Source organism: Cupressus sempervirens, chromosome 5, assembly GCF_028749045.1.
Source record: "Cupressus sempervirens isolate cs-2001-9-10 chromosome 5, ASM2874904v1, whole genome shotgun sequence".
NCBI lineage: Eukaryota > Viridiplantae > Streptophyta > Pinopsida > Cupressales > Cupressaceae > Cupressus > Cupressus sempervirens.
Genome location: NC_143122.1, coordinates 231,686,998 through 231,708,665, shown reverse-complemented (window position 1 = coordinate 231,708,665; position 21,668 = coordinate 231,686,998).

Below are 21,668 nucleotides of genomic sequence, written 5' to 3'. Positions count from 1 at the left end.
CAAAGGGTAGCAAAGATGATGAAAAATACATCATCATCTCCATAGACGAAAGAACATGGTCGTTCGGGATAGACTAGTGTTTGCACCGATCAACGGCTCCATAGATCAATGTCTACGTAGATCTGCATCTCCGCTGATCGGCATCTATGCAGATCAGCGTCTCTGCTAATCGGCATCTACGCAAATTGGCATCTGCGCCGAAAAATGGCCACACCAATTAGGGTAGAATAGGGGGAGGCAAGGGAAGATGCCCCACTGTAGGGACATCACAGGCTAGCAAAACTAACGCTCTGCATGTCTATGCTACAGGAGGAGACAGTGGTGTTTAGGTTGAGGGAGCACTATCCTCTAACCATGACGATATAGGAAAGGTTGATGGATGTAGATTGGGGGCACATGCGGCTATGTGGGCTAGAGCACATTCACGAGTGGCTAGATCTTAGGGCCCATTCAGCGCAGCTATCAGCCCTCATAGAGCGATGGTACACACCCACTGGGAGTTTCCATCTTCCGATGGGGGAGACTACAGTCACACTGCTAGATATGTGGCAGATCTTGCGAGTACTGATCAGAGGTGTGTACCCAGAGTATGTACTAGAGGGGTCAGATCCATTTCTGAGGGAGTGCTTTGGTCGACGATGACAGAGATTACCCATTCAATGATCGTGGTTGTCATGGAGGGGTGCACTAGAGCAGAGGCTACTGAGGCTAGCAGTATACCTAGCCTCATTGATATGGTTGATGCTGCCAAATCACGCAAGACACGAGTGGTCAATTGGGTGGGCACGAGTACTGAGCACTCTACTACAGGAGGAGGGAGCAGTCTACTATTGGGGACAAACTATCTTGGTTGAGTTATATCACGATTTGCACATGTGTGCATAGCGGACCCTGTGTACAATGGGACCAAGACTGATGCTACTGAAGGTCTGGTCATGGGAGCACATTGGAGTCATATGATTGATCACTCAGCGAGAGACCAAGCAGCCTGGGAGCCATATGCCTACAGATACCAGCCTCCTATCTAGTATGCATCGACGAAGTCTGTGGGATTTTAGCATCGGTGTATAGATGAGATCATTATGTTCAAGTGGACTCCCTATGATGGGGTAGAGTGGTGGGGGCAGACACAGGTAGCAGGTGGTGAGGATGACATGGAGGATCAGATGTACCTCCCGTGCACACAAATTGACTGCTAAATCATTGGCCGATCTCTGCATGTGATTATGTGCTATACGCCTTCTTGGGTGTGATGACAGTTTGGCAGGGTACATGATATAGTACCAGATAGATTCTTATACCCTGTGGTGTTGCAGGAGTATGGTTAGCTAAGGGGACACGAGACCACTATATGATTGGCTTGAGCATCCTAGATGGGGATGTTAGCAGTGCCATGGGTGCATGGTCAAGACAAGGGAGACGCAGGTATGACACTGGCGTACACACCGTGGTGGGCAGCCCACCAGCTAGTCAGGCTTATAGTGCCAGGGGCACCTCCGCCAGCAGAGCAGGCACAGGGGGAGGGAGATGGAGCGGGGGATGGTGGACAGGCAGCTATGATGCCACCACCAGCATAAGGGGGCATAGGATGGATCGCATGGGCGTAGATTCCAAGTGAGGAGAGGGCCAAGGCCAACACTAGCATGGGGGCTAGCACAGAGAGCACCCCAGGCATAGGCACATGCACAAGCACAACCCCAGGCACCACCGCAGGCACCACCACAAGCACCACCATAGGGATAGGTACAAGGAGAGGACCCAGACATGGTTAGGGCTGAGAGGGATAGCCTGTGGATAGAGGTAGCTTGACTACATGGGGTAGCATAGGTGCAACAGGTACAAGCAGACAGCTGAGAGCAGGCCATGGGGGCCATATAGGCAGAGCTATAGGTGCAGAGGGCCAGAGGAGACAGTGCATAGGACGCCTTAGCAGCCCTACAGGCATGGGTGGATGTAGGGGAGTTTGTAGGGGTGGGCACCCATGTAGAGGCAGGGGATCGAGCAGAGGCAGAGAGGCTCCGAGCGGAGGTAGCCGCCGTATAGGTACGAGCGAGCGATCCATCAGGCGCAACTGGACGGATACTGCAGGCAGTAAGATATAGCCATATAGATGGTACAACTTGAGGTAGCCATCGTAGTGATGCAGAATGTCCTCACAGCTACCCGAGTAGAGACATGAGCCATACGAGAGGTAGCCTATTATAGGTCACTTTATAGGGAGGCCGTGCCTACTGAATGGCAGTAGCTAGATTTTGAGAGGGGAGCCAACTCATGGATCTCTAGAGGTAGAGCCAGATCAGAACAGTCTATAGGACATCAGAGACCTCCTCAAGGGGGGGATATAGGGGGGGCAAGGACCTCACAGCCAGTGACTTGATTGTATAGGGTGATCAGTGTTTTTGATAGATATGTGCAGATGCAACTATTTTGATGATGCATTTGTACTACATGATTCTACATGATGTGTATATGGACTGTACAGACATTATTTTTTTGAGATATATATATGACATGATTTGATGATTCTATGTGTATGGATGTATGTGATGCATATGTATGGATTTATGATGTGGATACTAACGTTTGTGATGTAGGATGTGATACTATGTGATGTTTCCTATGATATATGCATATAAATATGATGCCTAACATGTTTGTGATGCAGATTTATGAGATGTATCCATGGATGCACTATATATATGTGAGATGATGTATATGCCTCTAGGTGTGATGACTAAAGTGTATCTAATTAATGAACTAATGCAATCTAATAAAATGAACTAAGAAAGTCTAAGTAACACTAAATGAGATGAATGAAATGAACACTAATGTAATGGAAAATGAATGAATGTAGTAATGAGAATTTAATGCAACTTAATGAAAATGAACTAATAAATGAATATCTGTCATAACTGTCACTCATAGAAACCCAGTAGCCTAGCATAGGAGGGGGGAAATAAATAAGATCTTGTCTCAAGCATGACTTGAATGAAACCCTAGACTACATGCATCCTAACTACATGATATCAAGAGATTCTGTGGTGTTCATATGGAGAGCACACATTAAGTTGATTTTGCAAAATGAGTTTATGCATTATATGCTATAGAAGCATAAATGACATGAATCTTTTGCGTGGACTAGACATACAAAACCATAGAGACTTTAGGACAATAGGTGTACTTTGCATAGTCATGATGGATCAAATGTCATATACGCAATGGAGAGGTCTGGGCACACCTAAAGTCTTTTATAAATCTTTGGTGGGACGTGTACTAACCCGTTGCCCCCATTACGCAACACATTATCATAACCTGAAATTGACACACATGAAATGAAGCCTCAAAAATAGATCATACCACAAAAATATGTGTAGTTATTGACAGCTATTCTGGTACGACCAAAATATGGAAGATCAAGGTGCACCATAAAAGGCTATCACTAACACACAAATAAAATCAACCAAAAAGAAACCTCATGACCAAGTAGTCATTCAGTCCATAGTTTCTGCCAAGAACCTTAGGTCTAGAAGTGAATGTCACAATGTCACCTATAGGAAGGATTCATCCTATGAAAGTGTGTCAATTTGAAATGCCAAATGATCATAAAATTGTTTGTTTTGGGCAAGGGCTATGAAGTGAACAAGTTTCTTGAAGCATTAAGTCTCAAATGGTGATTTTGTGTAAGTCCAAGGGTGGTCACTGTTGTGGAAAAGCTTAGCATAATGGGATGACAATCACTCGACAAAAAAAATGCCTCGTGGACTAGAGGTCTTTCAAAAGATGGAAGTGAAACGAAGCCTCGCAGACAAGAGGTCTTTTATTGGATGCATTAATTGGATGCACAAGCCCTTTACATGTAAAAAATAAAGAAAGCATGAGAGAGAAAGTAGGAGGAAGCCCTCAGTCGAAGTAGAAGCATTTGGAGGTGCCAAAAATAGAAGCTAGTCCTTCATTAGGCATGTGCCACAGTTAAACTATCATTATAATGAGTTCTCGATGCATGTAAGGCACTATTTTTGGAATTGGTAGTCAACTATCAGTGCACCTCTGAATTGTGGAGCTATGGAGCTATGCACTTATGGGGTTGCAAACCTCGACAGAGTCAAAGATCTCAAAATTTTGCTGTGTAAAAATAGAAATTTGGGCATCTGGGTTTTGTTCTTCTTCATCCCAAAGCTATGTTTGGATGTTTGCCCTTGAATTTCTCTATCATCTTAGTAATCTTAGCCACATCTAGAAGATCTAAAGCCTCATATTTATCCTTGACCTTTTGTCTGTAGTTGTCCACCTTAATTTGAGTCTCTTCAAAATCTCCAAGTTTGATATCCAACTCTAACAGGGCTTCTTATGTCCTAAAGGCCTATCGGATGTCCTCATCATCTGTGACCAAAAAAATCTTCCTAAAATTTTCCACTACTATCTCTACAAGTAACAACCTCTCTCATTCCTCATCTTCAAAAATATCCAAGCATGCATCACTGTATTGTGTCTCTATTTCCAAAATTTTCTCTCAAGCTTGGTCCTTGAGCCAATGGATCTCCTCATGTAATATTTCCATTACTTTATTGGTATCCGCTATTTTCTCTATCCAGTCATCAATCATGTCTAATTCTTCCCCAGTATATACATCAATCAAAACCCAATATCTTTGGCCCTTTATGGCTTGTAGAGTCTACAAATCCTTACTCTAGGCATGTACCTCATCCATGATACTGAAGTCTTGCTTCAAAATTTCTATGATCTTATTCACATTCTCCTATGTAGCATGTTGTAACTTCAAATTCCCTATGATAATGGTAACACCTTTCTCATCAAAACTTTCTCGCCACTCTTGACAAGCTCTCAAAAATGGATCAAGTTGCACACCTCCCCCTTCTCTAAGTACAGTGTTCAAAGTATGCTCTGGGTGTTCTGGATCAAGAAGACCAATGACTTTAGCTAGATATCCCTTTAGGATCTCAACTTGACTTTAAAGTGCATGGAGTTCAATCTCCTCTTGTTCCATGTATTTGATGACCTCTTTGACTCCCATAGTCATCATTTGTTGGGCTGAATCCCATGTAGGCCTTTCCAACATAACATCCTTTAACTCATAATCTTCAAGACTAAGGATTTCCACATTTGTGCCTTTAGGAGGGAGATCCACTTGTACAAATAAATCTTGGTTCTGTATGGTGGTGAAAAACACCAATGGCACTACCTCATGTGATGGAGACTCAGGTTTGTTCAAGATCTTTGCAATGTCACAAATGTCTTCCTCCGAAGCATATAATTGAGGCTTAGTATTCCTCATTATTTCCTTTCAAATCCATCTAGGGAAGCATCCTATTTAGGACCTAGCTCTTGATGATGAGGGAGTATGTTCTGCAACTTCCTTCCCTTTATCACTCTTGCTTGGAGTTATATCTTGTTGGGAGGGCTCTTATTCTGTAGCCTCAGTCTTAGTAGACCCTGTAGCCTGAACCTTGGTGTCTTGAGAAAGTGGTTGGGAATATTCTACCATTTGTCCTTCTAACACTTCATCAGTTGCCATTTGTTTTATTTGCTCCTCTGATGATGGTTCCTTCCGAACATACTCTTCCTCTGAACTCTAAGGTGGAGGGGTCACCGAGCCCTGTTCTACCATCGTAACTCATGGTGGAGATGGAGGAGTAAGATGAGGACCTTGGGTATCTAGTGGCATTTGCATCCAATATTATTGTTGAGGTCCACTTGTAGGGGTGTCCTTGATCTTATCCATGATGAACTCTGTACCTATGGGCATGAAATCAAAATTTGACATTGAGAAAACATCATCGCTTTCTTCACTTTGCTCATCCACCCACTACTATACTTCATCTTCCGAAGAAGAGAGCTCTAAAGGTTCTGCTTAGGTGGATGGTGGAGTAATAATGGCACTCCTTCTCCTTTGCAACTCTGTGGCTCTGGCCAGCTGAGTTCTTCCCTGTAGGGGCACTTGTTCCTCTTCTTCTTTTGATTCTATTTCTTCTTCTTCTTCATCTCCCTCCAGAATGGTTTCAGAAATAGGTGGATTAGGCACTAATCTTCTACTAATCCTTTTCCTTTTCTTCATCTGAATCTTAATTCTTTTCTTATATTCTTGGAGGTAGAAGGAGAAGCTGGCTCATCTTGCATAGGAGGAATGAAGACTTGTGAAATCTCTCCCTCTTCTGGTTGAGTAGACACAACGAGAGGCAACTGCAGTTCATCCTAGACCTAGATAGCTCTAGTATCTTGGAACCCTTGTGCACTTTGTTCCTGCTACTGGGAAGGTGCCTATTCTATCTGAATCCTTTGAAGAGAGGTCTTCTTTCTTTTGTTCTTTCCCTTCCTTTTAGGAGGGTGATAATATCCCACCCGATGATCAAGCTAGTAGACTGTCTCTGGCCTGATAGGAGGCTGGGGCACAAAGGTAGGAATTGTGACTTTCCTTCCTTTACCCCTTTCTGAGTGAGCATGTGCATGGAAGATTACAGTATCAGGAATTGGATCAAGTGGAAAAGGTTTCTTGATCCAATCCTTTATCATTTGGATGACATGTCTTGCTCGATGATTAATGTTATCTCTTTCCTCCCTGTCAACTTCGACATTCAAAATAGGTCTTTCACCAATTTTATCTGCATTGAATAGGGGGTCCAATAATTCCTTAGAATCCTATTTCCTTATCTCATCAGGGATGTTCAATTGGGCAACCTTTTCTACTAGATACAAAGTAATCCTACAATAGTCCCTAATGTAGACATCATAGTCATTTGTGGCATTCATCCAATGATCTTCAACAACATCCTCATGATGTAATTCTTTTCCTGTCAGACTCTCTACTTTCCTAACATTATCAAAATATGGCTGGGGAGAGTTGTATTCTTCAAGAGGATGGTTTTTCCACTTCCACTCAAAGGATGAAATATCCTATTTCCTCTTTGCCTGATACAGTCCTATGATCAATGGCCATACCTAGCATGGTCTTTGTTGCCTCTTTATCTTCTCATAGGATGACTCAATTTGTTGGGAGATCTCCAATAGTACCAACTTGTCACTTGGGTATCTCAGGAGCTTCTTAGGATTGATGGATGCACTAGCTATCCATAGATATGTGAACATCTTGAACTGGATGAAGTAGGCGTTGAGAGTTGTAACTTGTGCTTTGGCTTCATCAGATAAACTCTTCCCATAATCACCATTGATGAATCGAATGATCGCAAATATGAATGCATCAATCACAATTCTATATTCTTTGCTCTGTTGTAAGAGCTTCATCTTCACCAACTAAGGATAAACTATGTATGGCCAAACACTAGGGTCTTGCATACTACCTTTCCTGTACAAATTGAGATAGTTCATTGCCCTTTCTACCAGTAGGTACACCATGTAATAAGTCATATAAAACTTCTTCTTATCCTTCATTGTCCTTAGTTGCTCACACAAGTTTTCACTTAGTGTGCTGGCCCAATCCAATGGTATCTTTGCCTGTCTGATGGTCTTGATGAAGTTGACCACAAAGGTGTTGAGGTGGCCTACTATAGGTAAGCCCATGACTCTGCTCAGGAGAATGATTGAATAACCGATATCCTCCCTCATATATCCCCGAGTCATGTCTACCTTGCCTGTTATCTTTCCCTGAGGAGGCTTCTCAATGAGATAAGAAGATTGTATGATGTCGATGGCCTCTTGCTGATGCTCCCTGTACCATCTCTCAGCTGCTTCATATGACAATTTGATGAACTGATCAGCTCTAGGAAGATGGAAGACCCTCTCAATGTTATCGAGTCATTGGTCCAAAACCACCTCTTTGGTTACACTCTTGACTATTATTTCATTAGGAACAAAATGATGTGACAAGGCCATGATCAGTTCAGCTGACTGTACTGACATGGGATGTGATGCTACATTCACCAATCCGAAATGGATCAATGTGGAAATCATGGCTAATCTCTCTGTTGGCCTATTGCAAATTCTCAGGAATTCACCTAGATTAGTGTGTCCAAGGTCGGTATCTCTAATCTCTATGTAATCATCGTGGAATCTAGACTCCACAAGAACACATTGGAATTTGAACACGACAGGTTTGGGTGCTACTCCAGACATGGATGCCATTTAATCACTTGCACATTGCGAGAAAAATGTTTATTAGTCAAAGATAAAATGTAAAAACTATGAATTGAAATAGGCATGAAGAAAATAAAAGAAAAAGCCCTATTTGGGCATTTCATTTACTTTTTACTTTATCCCCTTTTATTGTATTTTATTTTCAAAATTTTATATTTTTTCTTATTATTATTATTTTCTTTATTTTAATTTTATTTTCAATTTTTCAATTTTTTGAAATTTAAAATTAAATAAAAAATAAAATGAAATAAAAATGTATCTGGGTTTTGAAGAGCGTGCCACGTGCCATGGGTGAGAGATGCGTCGCGACTGAGAGGGTTTAATGTGGCATCGAGTGGAGAGAGAGCTAGTGGTAGCACTTCTCTATGGCTCACCAGTGCATGAGTTGGGAGTTGGCCACTTGCTACACGCGAGCCACGCTGGGTGCAAATCGCAAGTTTAGTTAATAATGTGTGGAGGTTAGAATATGATTGAGTGCGCACACACATATAGAAGCCACGTAGTAGTGGCCGGTTGTCAGCGCTCATTATGGCACTCGATTGCGAGCATGGAGTGCCACAGTACCATGTATGCAATGCAATATAATATACACACCATGACTAGCATGAGCATAGTGTTAGTGCTGCCACGCTCAAGTTTTTTGATGGCGTGGGCACAATGTTAGCACTGCCACATGAGGAATACTAATGGTGCGGGCGCGGTGTTAGTGCCACACCATAGTGTGTATCAATGGTGCAGGTGCAATGTTTCTTACCTTCACATTTGATCCAAAACCCTCCATGCAAAATGCAAAGTGTTTGTGGCCACACGAGGGGTTATATAAGCCTTCCCTATGGGGCGGTGTGCATGGCATGCCTCAACACACATGCCAATGCGTGACATCTACTTCGCCCACGCATGTACGATTTAAGTTATTTCATTTTTTTTTTGATGATTCTAGAACTCTAATCCTAATAAATTTTTCTTCTCCCAACTCTCGAACTATGAGTTAGGGAATCAAAAAAAGTATGGGGTCCCCATTCCTAGTGAGGAATGGGGCGTGTGTTGTGGACACCACAACAAGAACCCCATTGGGTGTGGCTCTTTTCCTGATCGCGTTAAGAACGATTTGAGAATCCCCTTCGATGATGAAATTGCTTAAATCTAATTTAAGAGAAAGTTGAAGGCCTTCTACCAAAGCTTCAAGTTTTGCCAAATTATTGATAGCAGGGTCGATAGGTTTCACTCTTTTAGCAATCCATTTATCTGTATCATTAGTGATAATGCAACCAATTCCTGCTACTCCTGGATTGCCTCTAGCTGCCCCATCAAAATTAAGTTTTTCCCATCCTACTGGAGGAGGGGACCAACTACAACTAGTCCTAGCCTCTTTTCTCTTCTTAAGATACACGAGCAGAAGATTAACCAAGTTACTCTGGACATGGATGCCATTTAATCACCTGCACATTGTGAGAAAAATGTTTATTAGTCAAAGATAAAATGTAAAAACTTTGAATTGAAATAGGCATGAAGAAAAGAAAAGAAAAAACCCTATTTGGGCATTTCATTTATTTTTTACTTTATCCCCTTTTATTTTATTTTATTTTCAAAATTTTATATTTATTATTATTATTATTATTATTTTCTTTATTTTTATTTTATTTTCAATTTTTCAATTTTTTGAAATTTAAAATTGAATAAACAAAAAATGAAGTAAAAATGTATGTGGGTTTTGAAGAACGTGCCACACACCACGAGTGAGAGGTGTGTCAGGACTGAGAGGGTTTAATGTGGCACCGAGTGGAGAGAGGGCTAGGAGTGGCACCACTCTATGGCTCACCCGCACATGAGTTGGGTGCGGGCCACTCACTACATGTGAGCTGCGCTAGTTGCAGATCGCAATTTTAGTTATTAATGCGGGGAGGTTAGAATATGATTGAGTGTGTTCACACATATAGAAGCTGCGCAGTGGTGGCCGGTTGTGAGCGCTCGTTATGGCGCGCGGTTGCGGGTGCAGAGCGCTACAGTACCATGTATGTAATGAAATATAATATATACACCATGACTAGCATGAGCATAGTGTTAGTGCTTCCACACTCAAGTTTGTTGATGGCATGGGCACAATGTTAGCACTGTTGCATGGGGAATACTAATGGCGCAGGTGCAGTGTTAGCACTGCATCGTAGTGTGTATCAATGTTGCGGGAGCAGTATGTCTTACCTTCACATTTGATCCAAAACCCTCCACACAAAATGCAAAGTGTTTGAGGTCATGTGGGGGGTTATATAAACCTTCCCCATGGGGTAGTGTGTGTGGCATGCCTCAGTGCACATGCCAGTGCGCGACATCTACTTCACCCAAGCATGTGCAATTTAAGTCATTTCATTTTTTTTGATGATTCTAGAACTCTAATTCTAATAAAATTTTCTTCTTCCGACTCTCGAATTGTGAGTCAGGGAATTGAAAAAAGTAGGGGGTCCCCATTCCTAGTGAGGAATGAGGCGTGTGTTGTGGACACCACAACAAGAACCCAATTGGGTGTGGCTCTTTTCCTGATCACGTTAAGAACGATTTGAGAATCCCCTTTGATGATGACATTTATTAAATCTAATTTAAGACAAAGTTGAAGGCCTTCTACCAAAGCTTCAAGTTTCACCAAATTATTGGTAGTAGGTTCAATAGGTTTCACTCTTTTAGCAATCCATTTACCTGTATCATTAGTGATAATGTAGCCAATTCCTGCTACACTTGGATTGCCTCTAGCTGCCCCATCAAAATTAAGTTTTGCCCATCCTACTGGAGGAGAGGACCAACTACACTTATTCCTAGCCTCTTTGCTCTTCTTAAGATACACGAGCAAAAGATTAATCAAGTTAGTCCATTTCTTTCTAATATTCCCATCCTAGGCTGAAAATGAACCTTCTTCTTTCATGGAATTCCTAAGATGAGCATTCATTGCCTCGACTATACTAGCTACTATTTTTTAAATAATTTTTTCTGGCTGCATTCCTTGATCATAATATATCCTTCTATTTCTTTCTTTCCAAATTTCTCACACAAGGATGGATGGACTGATATTCCATAATTTGCTATAAATGACTCTACAAATATTTGTAGGCTAACTTTTGAGCAGGATTAGAAAGAAAATATTAAAATATGTGAATATTTGATTAATTAAAAACTAAAATATTAAAATATGTGAATATTTGATTAATTAAAAACTAATGAAATTTATCCTGTAAATAAAAAGTCTAAATTTAGAAGTCTAAAATTAGAGGTCTAAAGTTATAAAATTGGTTAAAGAAAGATTAGAATATGATGTTATTTAATTAATTTGAAATTAATTAAATATGTACTTTAGTTTAAAATATTTATTTTAAAAGTCTAATTTAAGAAGTTGGATAATAATAGAATTAAAATATTAAAATGTTAAAGATTTAATATTATTTTATTATGATTATTTAATTAATAAATATTTAATTAGAGTTGCATTTAAATAATGAGCTTTAATTATTCTTATTAATTTAAATAATAAGCTATTCTTTAAATAGTGCTTACACTAATTAATAAGTGGGGAAAAGAAAATATAAAAGAATATTCTAATTAAAAAATTCTTTAAATGTGTATGAAAGAATTAAAGTTAAAATATTTGATCAAAGTTCTAACTTAGGTGTATTTATATTTATTTAATTTAATAATAATTTATTTAGGAGTTTTTTTTTTCATAATCTCTAAATAATATTATTACTTAAATTAATAGATATTCTATTAAAAATGTCGCATGATTTAATTAGGGAGATAAAGCTTTAACTTGATAAAGTTTATTTTAATTAAATTGCATAAAGTGTGTGCATGAAAATTAAAATATAGTAATTAAAGACAAAGGGTTTTGCATTATTGCATGATCAAAGCCTTGATTTGGGGAAAAAACTCTTTACTAAGGAAATTAGAGCTCATTTCTAGATACACAGGTTTGGAGGAGCCAATATCCGAAAAGAGGGATTTCGAAGGAAAAGGAAGGTTCTTGCATGTTTTTGCATTCATTTTTTTAGCATCAGATCCAGGTAGGATCTTGTGGGTTTGTGTAGTAGTTTCTCGTTCTTCAAATTCCTATCTTGTTCATGTCTATTGTGTTTCTATTTTTAGAAGTTCTCTGGGTTGAAACTCTTGTTTGAGAAAATTGATTTCCATTATAGAATTGTCTATGATTTAATCTAATTAGTAAATATTGAACTTTAGGGTTTTCAAGGATCCAAAAGAATTAACCTAATAAGAGTCTTCGTATTTTCTCACCCATGCCTCCGATGCTAGTATAGACTAGGATGGGAGTAGAGAGAATACTTGGTTGCAACCATGCATCATTCATATGCCTTGTTAGTACAAAAGGATACTAGTGCCACATAGAGTCACTAGGGGGCCAAGTTTAAGTTATACTGCCAGGATAACTCTAGCATTGATTCATATGATGACACTTGCTCGAGTGCATAGTAGATTCCCTATGTGTTTGTGTTTGCCTCTGGGTCTAGATGCCAATTTATCTTGGAACCTTTGAGTTAGATTACTTTTAGGGTTTCCTTAACTTACATATTACTTTTGATTTTGGGATTCATATCCTGTTTGGGACTTGAGACTATCTTCTTAGTGTGGTGGGAGTGTACCTTGTTGGGTTCCATGAGGTCAGGTGGTAGTGCTTTTTCTTATACCATTGAGATCCAACTGTTGGATGCCATTGCTAAAGGTTTTTGTGTAGATGTTTCTTCTTATCTGATCTTGAATTGCTATGATGAATGGTTATACTTAGTGTATTGTATTTGATTTCATAAATCTTACAAGATGATGTAATCTATTTTATAAATGTATATTCTTTTAGTCTTTCATACCTTGTGACATGTACAATGGATGATTGTGTATTCCAAATTTATTGCCAAGTGGCATTTAAAACAAATGTATATTATTTAAATGGACTTGGAGTTGTAATTATTCTTTTGTATGGATGTGTTATTTATTTGACTTAGTATTAATTTAATTTAAATGTGACTCAATGTCATGGGACCCTCAAGAGTCGTAACCTATTTATGTATTGTTGATGTATGAGTGTATGTTAATTGCTTCCACTATTCTATTACTATTATTGTATCTTTATCTTTAAATTTTTTTTTTTTTTGAAAAACTTAGTAAAACTTTAGGTTAACTTCTTTTGGGTCACATGGCAGGGTGTTATATGACCAACATTCATCTCTCTTTGTGTAAGTTATCTCACAGAGAGAGTCGTATTGGACATAAGTCAAACCTTTTTGAGGTAAGAGTATTGGTAATGGTTCTAAATTGATACAGCTTCCATTGTCACCACACACATTGGAGAATCTTTATTTATATATCGGTAATGCAACGAATTCACTTGCATGTTGGTTGTGCATACTTTTTTGCAGATGCTTCCTCATATTCATTGAGCGTGATATTTAGGTTGATGAAATTCCTATTCAAGCTCTTATTCTCCAAAATGCTTCTCATACACTAATGCACCACATATGAAGGAAACAAGCCATTGGTGGGATTTAAGTATCTGTTGAGTACACTAAATAAATAAAGATAAATACTAAGAAATGTCAAGTCTTCATATTCAACTTTTACATTCAGGAAAGCATCTATGTAGCTGACTAAATTCCATTTTTTTGTAGATTTAATAATTGATTTAAAAATTATTTTACAATTCTTTTTATTTTTAATTTAATAAAAAATGACAATAATAGCAATTAGGTTGGCTAGTTAGCCATGAGTGTACATTTAGGATGTTTACCTATCAATCTTCAAACAAATCTCATAAATTAGGTTGATGTGGACCACCAAGGCATCAGTCACGAAGCATTCCCAATGATTGAGGAATAATATTTGTAAAGTTGTTGATGTTTAACACGTGTACCCCTTTCTATAAGTCAGTTGTCTTATTTTTGGACATTATTTTAGCTTTCTAATATTTTAAGTAAATATTACTCTGTGACAACTCGTTACTTTATTTTTGACATCTATAATCCCTTTTCTATAAATAGCAATTATAAATAAATTTGCATGTCTCCTATTTTAACATATAGATGGAAGACACATCTTTTATATAGATATATGCACAAAGCATAGTGAATTTCTGATGATCAACTGTATAATTTCTAATTATACGAATATAAATGTATGATTTTATCCTTGAAGTAGCATAGTTTGTCATGCTCTTTTATTACTAGTTTTGAGTCCTTGGGTTTGTTTGTTTAAGCTGTATTGGAACACATAACATTTTCATTCCTCCTCATTTCCAAGAATTTAGTGCTCATGTAGTTTGATTGTGATGGAAGTTTACTCAAGGCTAAAATGGTTCATGCATTATTCTGATAAGTTGTGCAATTTTTATTATTTTCATAATTACGAATCGATAAAGGATGAAGTTTTCAATTCATAACATTTAGGTTTGACTGTGCAATTTTCTTATAAGTGCAGGATACCATAAATTTCAGGTTTCTTTGAATTATTTTGAGTTGTTCAACCTCTTTTCTATCATTCAAACTTTGAACCTATGCTTTAAACTATTTGAACCCTTGAGCTATTTGAACATATTGACTTTGATCTCTACACTCTTGTTTGAGCTCTAACCATATTATTGTAACAATTTCCTTATCTATTTGTTTCTAATTTTGAACTTGAGCCTGCATTTTGAACTCTAAACCTTTGACTTGGACTACTTGGTTCAATAGTTTAAAAGCTCTTCCAAATGTTGCTTCTTCACAAAATCTAAACTTTATAAAAGCATTATTTAAAAAAAAATGAATACAAGGTATTGGTGCAATTTGGGAAACCTCTCCATGGGGCTCTATTGTAAAATTTTAAAATTTGGGCGCCAACCACATATATGTGAATTTTGGAAATCATATACAACAACTTCCTATTTATGAATTACAACTACCACTTCAAGAGATATGTGAATTTTGGAAATTGTATACAACAAGTTCCTATTTATTAATCACAACTACCACTTCAAGAGATATGTGCATGTGAAGTCCTATATTTCCTTGTAACTCATTGACTATGAGAAAACTAAAGGCATCAATAACCCTCCTAAAATAAAGACTGTTCATATTACAGTAGTGGATGGTAATAATATTAAAGGGTAAGTGCATAAAGTTGTGGTGCCAAAAGGGTGTATAAGTGGCCACTTTTTATTTTAATTTTAATTTTATTTTATTTATTTCTCTAAAATCAACAATTTTTGAACTTTGGAAAGAATTTAAAGATAGAACTTTACACTCAAAATTTTAACATATAACAAAATCAAAAGTAGTAGTCCTTTAAATCTAGTTTCTAAACTACTATTTTTTTTTCAAAATGGTTTAGTTCTAGGTCCTCGAAAAAGGGGGTCATAGAAAGTGGTAATTTTTTTTCGAAAAAAAATAACATATTGCAAAGGGTGCCCCCCTAAAATTTTAACTTTTTTTTTGAAATTCTTTAATCACTCTAATCAAAAGTTACCAAACACCATGTAGTTTATCCCAAATTTTTTGGGTAATTTTATAATGTGCATTTTTTTTAATGAATTTTATAATTGGACACATCCCAAAAACGTGAAATATTTGTGTGCTTCCCTTGCAAATTATTGAAAACTAATCCAAAGTAAAAAATTCTATTTTTCAAAGTGTGTAGAATGGAGTTTAGTTTCTATAAGACTAAGTTGTTGCAAAATTCGTTGAATACACCCCAATTAGTACATGTTGGTTTTTAAGAGAAAATGGACATACATTTAAAAGAAATTATAGTTGAAAGGCTTGAAATAGTATGAAATTTAAATAAATTATATGGTTATATAGCTAACACAGAGATCCACAATATCATGTAACCAGATTTTATTGATGCTCAACCACAAGGAAACTTGAAGGAGAGCACATAAGAAAAATCAAGCATTTTTTGTATGCTTGCTGCAAAACATGTCTCAGATCAGTTTAAAGACTCCAAACCTTTGGGTTGGATCCCAAAAGAAAATCTAAGCCTCGGGCTTGGTGGTATCCAATGCTTTAGCTTGTGCATGCATGCTATTTAGAGTATTTTTAAATTCAAGGCTTAAATAGCATGCCCGTGCTATAGTGCACACACACTTTTTAAACCTTTTACTTTAATATAAAGTATGGATAGGCAGAGAGGGAAGGAGAGAGGTAGAGAAGGAGAGAGGGTAGAGAGTGAGAGAGAGTGGAGGATGGGGAAAGAGTAGGGGATATGATATAGAGTGACAAAAGGATAGAGAGAAAAGGCTAGAGAGAGAGATTCAGGTAGAGTGAGAGAGTGAGAGAGAGTAGGGAATGGAGAGGGAGAAGGGAGGAGAGAGATAAATAGAGATAGGGCTCAAGAGACTAGGGAGAGAGAGGGAGGGAGGGAGAGAGAGAGAGAGAGAGAGAGAGAGAGAGAGAGAGAGAGAGAGAGAGAGAGAGAGAGAGAGAGAGAGAGAGAGATTAGGGGATGGGGTAAAGAGTATGGCATACAATGCAAAGATAGAGAGAGGGAGGGAGAAGTGGAGAAGGAGAGAGAGAGAGAGAGAGAGAGAGAGAGAGAGAGAGAGAGAGAGAGAGAGAGAGAGAGAGAAGGATAGGGAGAGAGGGAGGAAGAGATGGAGATATAGAGGGAGAAATGGAGAGAGAGAGAGAGAGTAGGGTGGGACAGGGAGAGAGGGAGGGAAAAATGGAGAGAGAGTGAGAGAGAGTAGGGGATGGGAGAGGGTGGGATTTGGAGAGAGGGAGGAAGAAATGGAGAGATAGAGAGAGTAGGGGATGAGAGAGGGTGAGATAGGGAGAGAGTGAGGGAGAAATATAGAGAGAGAGATAGAGAGAGAGAAGGGAATGGGATAGGGAGAAAGGGAGAGAGGGAGAGAGAGATGAGGGATACCTAAGAGAATGATATAGAGAGAGATATGTGAGAGGGTGGGATAGGTAGGAAGGAGGGAGCGAGAGAAGGGGATGAGAGAGGGTGAGATATGGAGAGACGGAGGGAGAAGTAGAGAGAGATAGGGATAGAGATAGAGAGAGAGAGTAGGGGATGAGATAGATAGGGTGGGATAGGGAGAGAGGGAGGAATGGAGAGAGAGGGGGAGAGAGAGAGAGATGGGAGAGGGTGGGATAGATAGAGAGAGGGAGATGTGAGAGGGTGGGATAGGTAAAGGAGGGAAGGAGGGAGGGAGATGGAGAGGGAGAGAGAGAGAGAGAGAGAGAGAGAGAGAGAGAGAGAGAGAGAGAGAGAGGGAGAGAGAGAGAGAGTAGGGGATGAGAGATGGTAGGATAAGGAGGGAGGGAGAAATGGAGAGAGAGTAGAGAGTAGGGTATGGGATAGGTGGAGAGAGACATAGACAAAGAGAAAGAGACAAAGAAGGGATAGTAGAGGGTGGGATAAGGAGAGAGGGAGGGATAAATGGAGAGAGAGGGGGGGAGGGGAAGGAAGGGAGAAATGGAGAGAGAGTAGGGTTTGGGAGAGGGTGGGAATCAGAGAGAGAGAGGGAGAGAGAGAGAGAGAGAGAGAGGGATATGAAGGGTGAAGTAGAGTGCTCACACTAAAAGCTTGGTAGAACCCCAAATTCAAAACTTTAGGTAGTCTTAACCTTTCTCAACCTTCTAGAGCCCTTAAAGACTATTCTCAATAGATTTCAGCACAATGCCAATCTTCCACACAACTTTACAAGTCTTCAAGACTTCTTTCCCTATTAGCAAATCTAGGGATCAACAATGGTGAAATGGCCAAAATAGAGAAATGGAATCCACCCTATTCCTTGGGTCAAACTCACACCTAGAACCTTTCATAGAATACTCAAGGATGAGACTTAAACAATTGTTTGACTTCCACAACTCCTATTTTGCAAATTTTCTCTCAATAGGCCTAATTCTCCTAGTAGCCCTTTTTAAGGTTTTATGATAGTAACTTGGTTTTTATCCACTAGACTTGGAAAAAAAACTAGGGTTTTCAATACCCTTTTGGAAGTTACACAAATCCCCAAAGCACTAACTCCCCAACCTACTCTAGCAACCCTAAACCTATGTAAGCCTCACATGCCTAATTGGCCAAATTAAGCCTGGATCACTTGGAAATGTGCAAGGATGGGTACGTAGGACTATTTTATTGTTCTATAAGGTCTTACCTAACTTTTCTCACCAAGAAATGACCACTTGCCAAGTTTCACAACTTCATTCCAAGCTCTGTCCACAAAATCAACATTTTTAATTCTAAAACCATATCAATTTTAGACTAGGTAACATTCATTTACCACTTGGATCATCTAATAAAAATCTATAACTTAGGAATCTTAAATTAAATATTCTAACCTTGCAAATCCTAGAAGGCCATTAAAAAGCAATTGTAGAAATGTAGGTTAGGGCCACATCTTGCTTGAAACCCTAAATTTAAGGGTTTGTAAACCTACTTGCAAAGAAAAACCTATAAATTACTTAAAAATAAACCAATCACAATTAAATAAAAAGCAATGGAACCTAGATTGAGAACACTTTCAGATCATGCAATTAGATTTGGTCTCCCAATCTATAGAGGTCCGTACAATAGTAAATTGCTCAGAAAATCCATGTATTAGGTATGAAAAACTTGCTGAACATACACCTTATGACTCCCCTAACTTCATAAAGGGTATAGAAACCAAATACATCATTCCCAACTGATAAAAACTTGGTTTGATGTCATGTCCCCTTTTCAAATAGTTAAAAATAATAATCTTTTCTAAGGCAGGCAGGCCCAAAAAGGTGAAGTTTCAGAAAAAGGGGATAATCTTTGGAATCTAATGGAATAATAAATAAAAATTATTATTAAAATATGTTTTATTAACCCCTCTTGGATGTGAGTTAGGGTTATGCTTTCTTTTAAGGAGTTTCGAGGCATTTTGGGCTCATTCCAAAACTTGATTTTTGCTCATTTATTTGTTGTTCTTCAGAGGCTGCCAAACCTATGGAGAAGGAGACCCAAGAACGGGAGTTTGAAAGTTTCCAAGAAGGCTAATGATGGGAGTTTGAAGCCATTCCATGTGCATGATCATGTAGAGTTTTCCTTCGTGCTGAACAATGCAGATTTGTGAGTTTTTCGGGTGTGTTTTTTGTAAGAGTTTGGTGTTTTCGGTTGAGTATTTCATATCAGTTTGGGTTGCTGCTGTATATAAGAATTTTAAATGTTAAAATAGAGCTGAATATATGTATTTGGATATGATTATACTTCTGTGATAGATTATTAAGTTTTTGTGGTGATTCCGAGCTATTTTGTGCTATTTTCGGGAGGCCGATGAGCATTGTTTTTGTCCTCCGTTTGGGAGCTATTGTGTGCATGTTATAAAGATCTGGAAATATCATTTTATAGGCTGTTATGCTACTAAAATTTTTGTAAAAATTTCCACTTTCAGATTTATTAATAATAGGTGAAGCTGTGAAGCTTTTGGCACTATTTCTGGCATACCCAATTTGGGTTTTATTGAGAAATTGGTGGATTTTTGAAATATTGGTTGCTTGATTTTAAAGATCTGATTTGAGGCTTGAAATTTCATATAAAATCAGTAAAGGGAAATTTTAGTGGTATCATAGCTATGATCTTGCCAGCCTGAGGGTTTGTAGAAGTTTGCATGTTAGTTTTGACAACTACCCAAATCTTGCATGTCATAATTTATGGTTGCATGTTGCTTCTAATCAGCTGCATGTCAAAATATATGGTTGCATGCTACTTCTAATCATTTGCATGTTAGTTCTTGGTGAATTTGGTGGTTGCATGTTGCTTCTAATCAGCTGCATGTCAAAATTTATGATTGCATGCAACTAAGTGAAAGAGAAAGGGGATATTTGTAGCGAGAAAAGAATAAAGGAATTTTGATCAAACCTCCAGTTGAAAGTAAAAGTACAAAATCCAAGGAAGGAAAAATTATAGCTGATCCAGATGAGATGGCAAAAAAATTCTTCCAAGACATCCAAAGTATTTGTTATAATTACTAGTTGCTGTAGCTGCATATTACAAGTAGTTTAAGTCTCATATTTGTATTGAATATTGCCAATTTAGTTGTACATCCATATTAAGTTATTGTTTAGACAATATGGAGTCTTTTTGTAAGCATTATCTTTGATGCAAATTGAAACAAGAGTCCTTTTAGCAATCTAAGAAATTATATCAGTCATACGACCCCTTGCTTGCAAAGTGTTTGATGAAATGTCAAACAACTGAAGTATAAAGATTCTTGGTGTTTGAAGAAGTTATAACATATTGGGGTTACACTCTAATTTATCTAGAATGGATAGGTATAGTACAGAGTCTCAGAGGACACGATCTTGGACAATTGATATCCAGAGTCAAAATAGTAGAAAGGATGGTTATTTAGACATTCAAGATAAACTTAAGAAAATAAGCCATGACATGTCTGAACACTTGGTTAAGCACCACTCTATGATGAATGACATGCTGTCTGACCCACCTAAGGTGGATAAGTTGATTGGATTTCTATTTGGCAGATTTTCTCATAGGGCAAATGACACAATTACCAAGAACTTGCATGAGGAGTTTGAGAAACTAGCTTATAGCCAAGCAGAGGTCTCAGATTCTACTCCACCATAGGAGGTAGTGAGAAAGGATATTACGTAGATTGATAGTAATGGTCAACTTGATACTCAAATTGAGACAATTGTATACATGTCATTAAAGGGTGATATCACAGGTATTCAGGATGGTATAGTTACAACAGGTAGTGACTACAGCGTAGTGGGTTCAGATGATGATTATGAGGATGTTGTTGTGCATGATGGTGAGATACCTAATAGAGATGAGTAGAAATTGAGCATTAATGACTTTGATAAGAAAGAGTACCAGGCACAGTTAGATGCTTCGTCACATGAGGTTGAGGTTGGTAGTACTTCACATGATTTGTCCAGCCAGCTGAAAGTGAACAAAGATAGTATTGTGACTTCATTATCTCATCATGATAGGTATGTGGAGTTAGTTGGTATTGGTCATATTACTCAAGTGAGGATTTTTCTTGAGTTACCAGCTGATTCTAGTTTACAGATATGGACTCAAGATTGTTATATTGGCATTTGGGATTCAGTTGACTGGAGATCTTTAACACTTTTTGGTAGCAATGTTTGTTTGGGTGCTATCATGGATTTAATTAGCATATTGCATGGTGTTGTCTTTTCTTGTGCTAGCATCTTGTTCGATGTTGGTATTAGTTTTTATACACCGATGTTGGGCTTTGTTCATATATCTAGTCGACCATACTTGCTGGAATGTGTTGATGATCTTTCATATTTGGCAGTGTGTACAGATGAGTCCCAAGATCATATTGGAATTGATAACATCCAGGAGGATGCAGTGGGCAATTTTGAAGACTTAGTTTCCTTGGGTATAGAGGAGTTGGATAGCAGTGCTACAATTTTTGATACTCCGTATGTTGATATGAGCTTTAGAGTTGATTCACAGGATATGGATGGTAATACTCTAGAGACTAGTAACTTTGAGGATACTCCTTTAGATAGTGCATCAGATGAGGTTTGTAGGAGATAGTCAAGCCAGTGCCATCATGTGTCTAATCAGTTGAG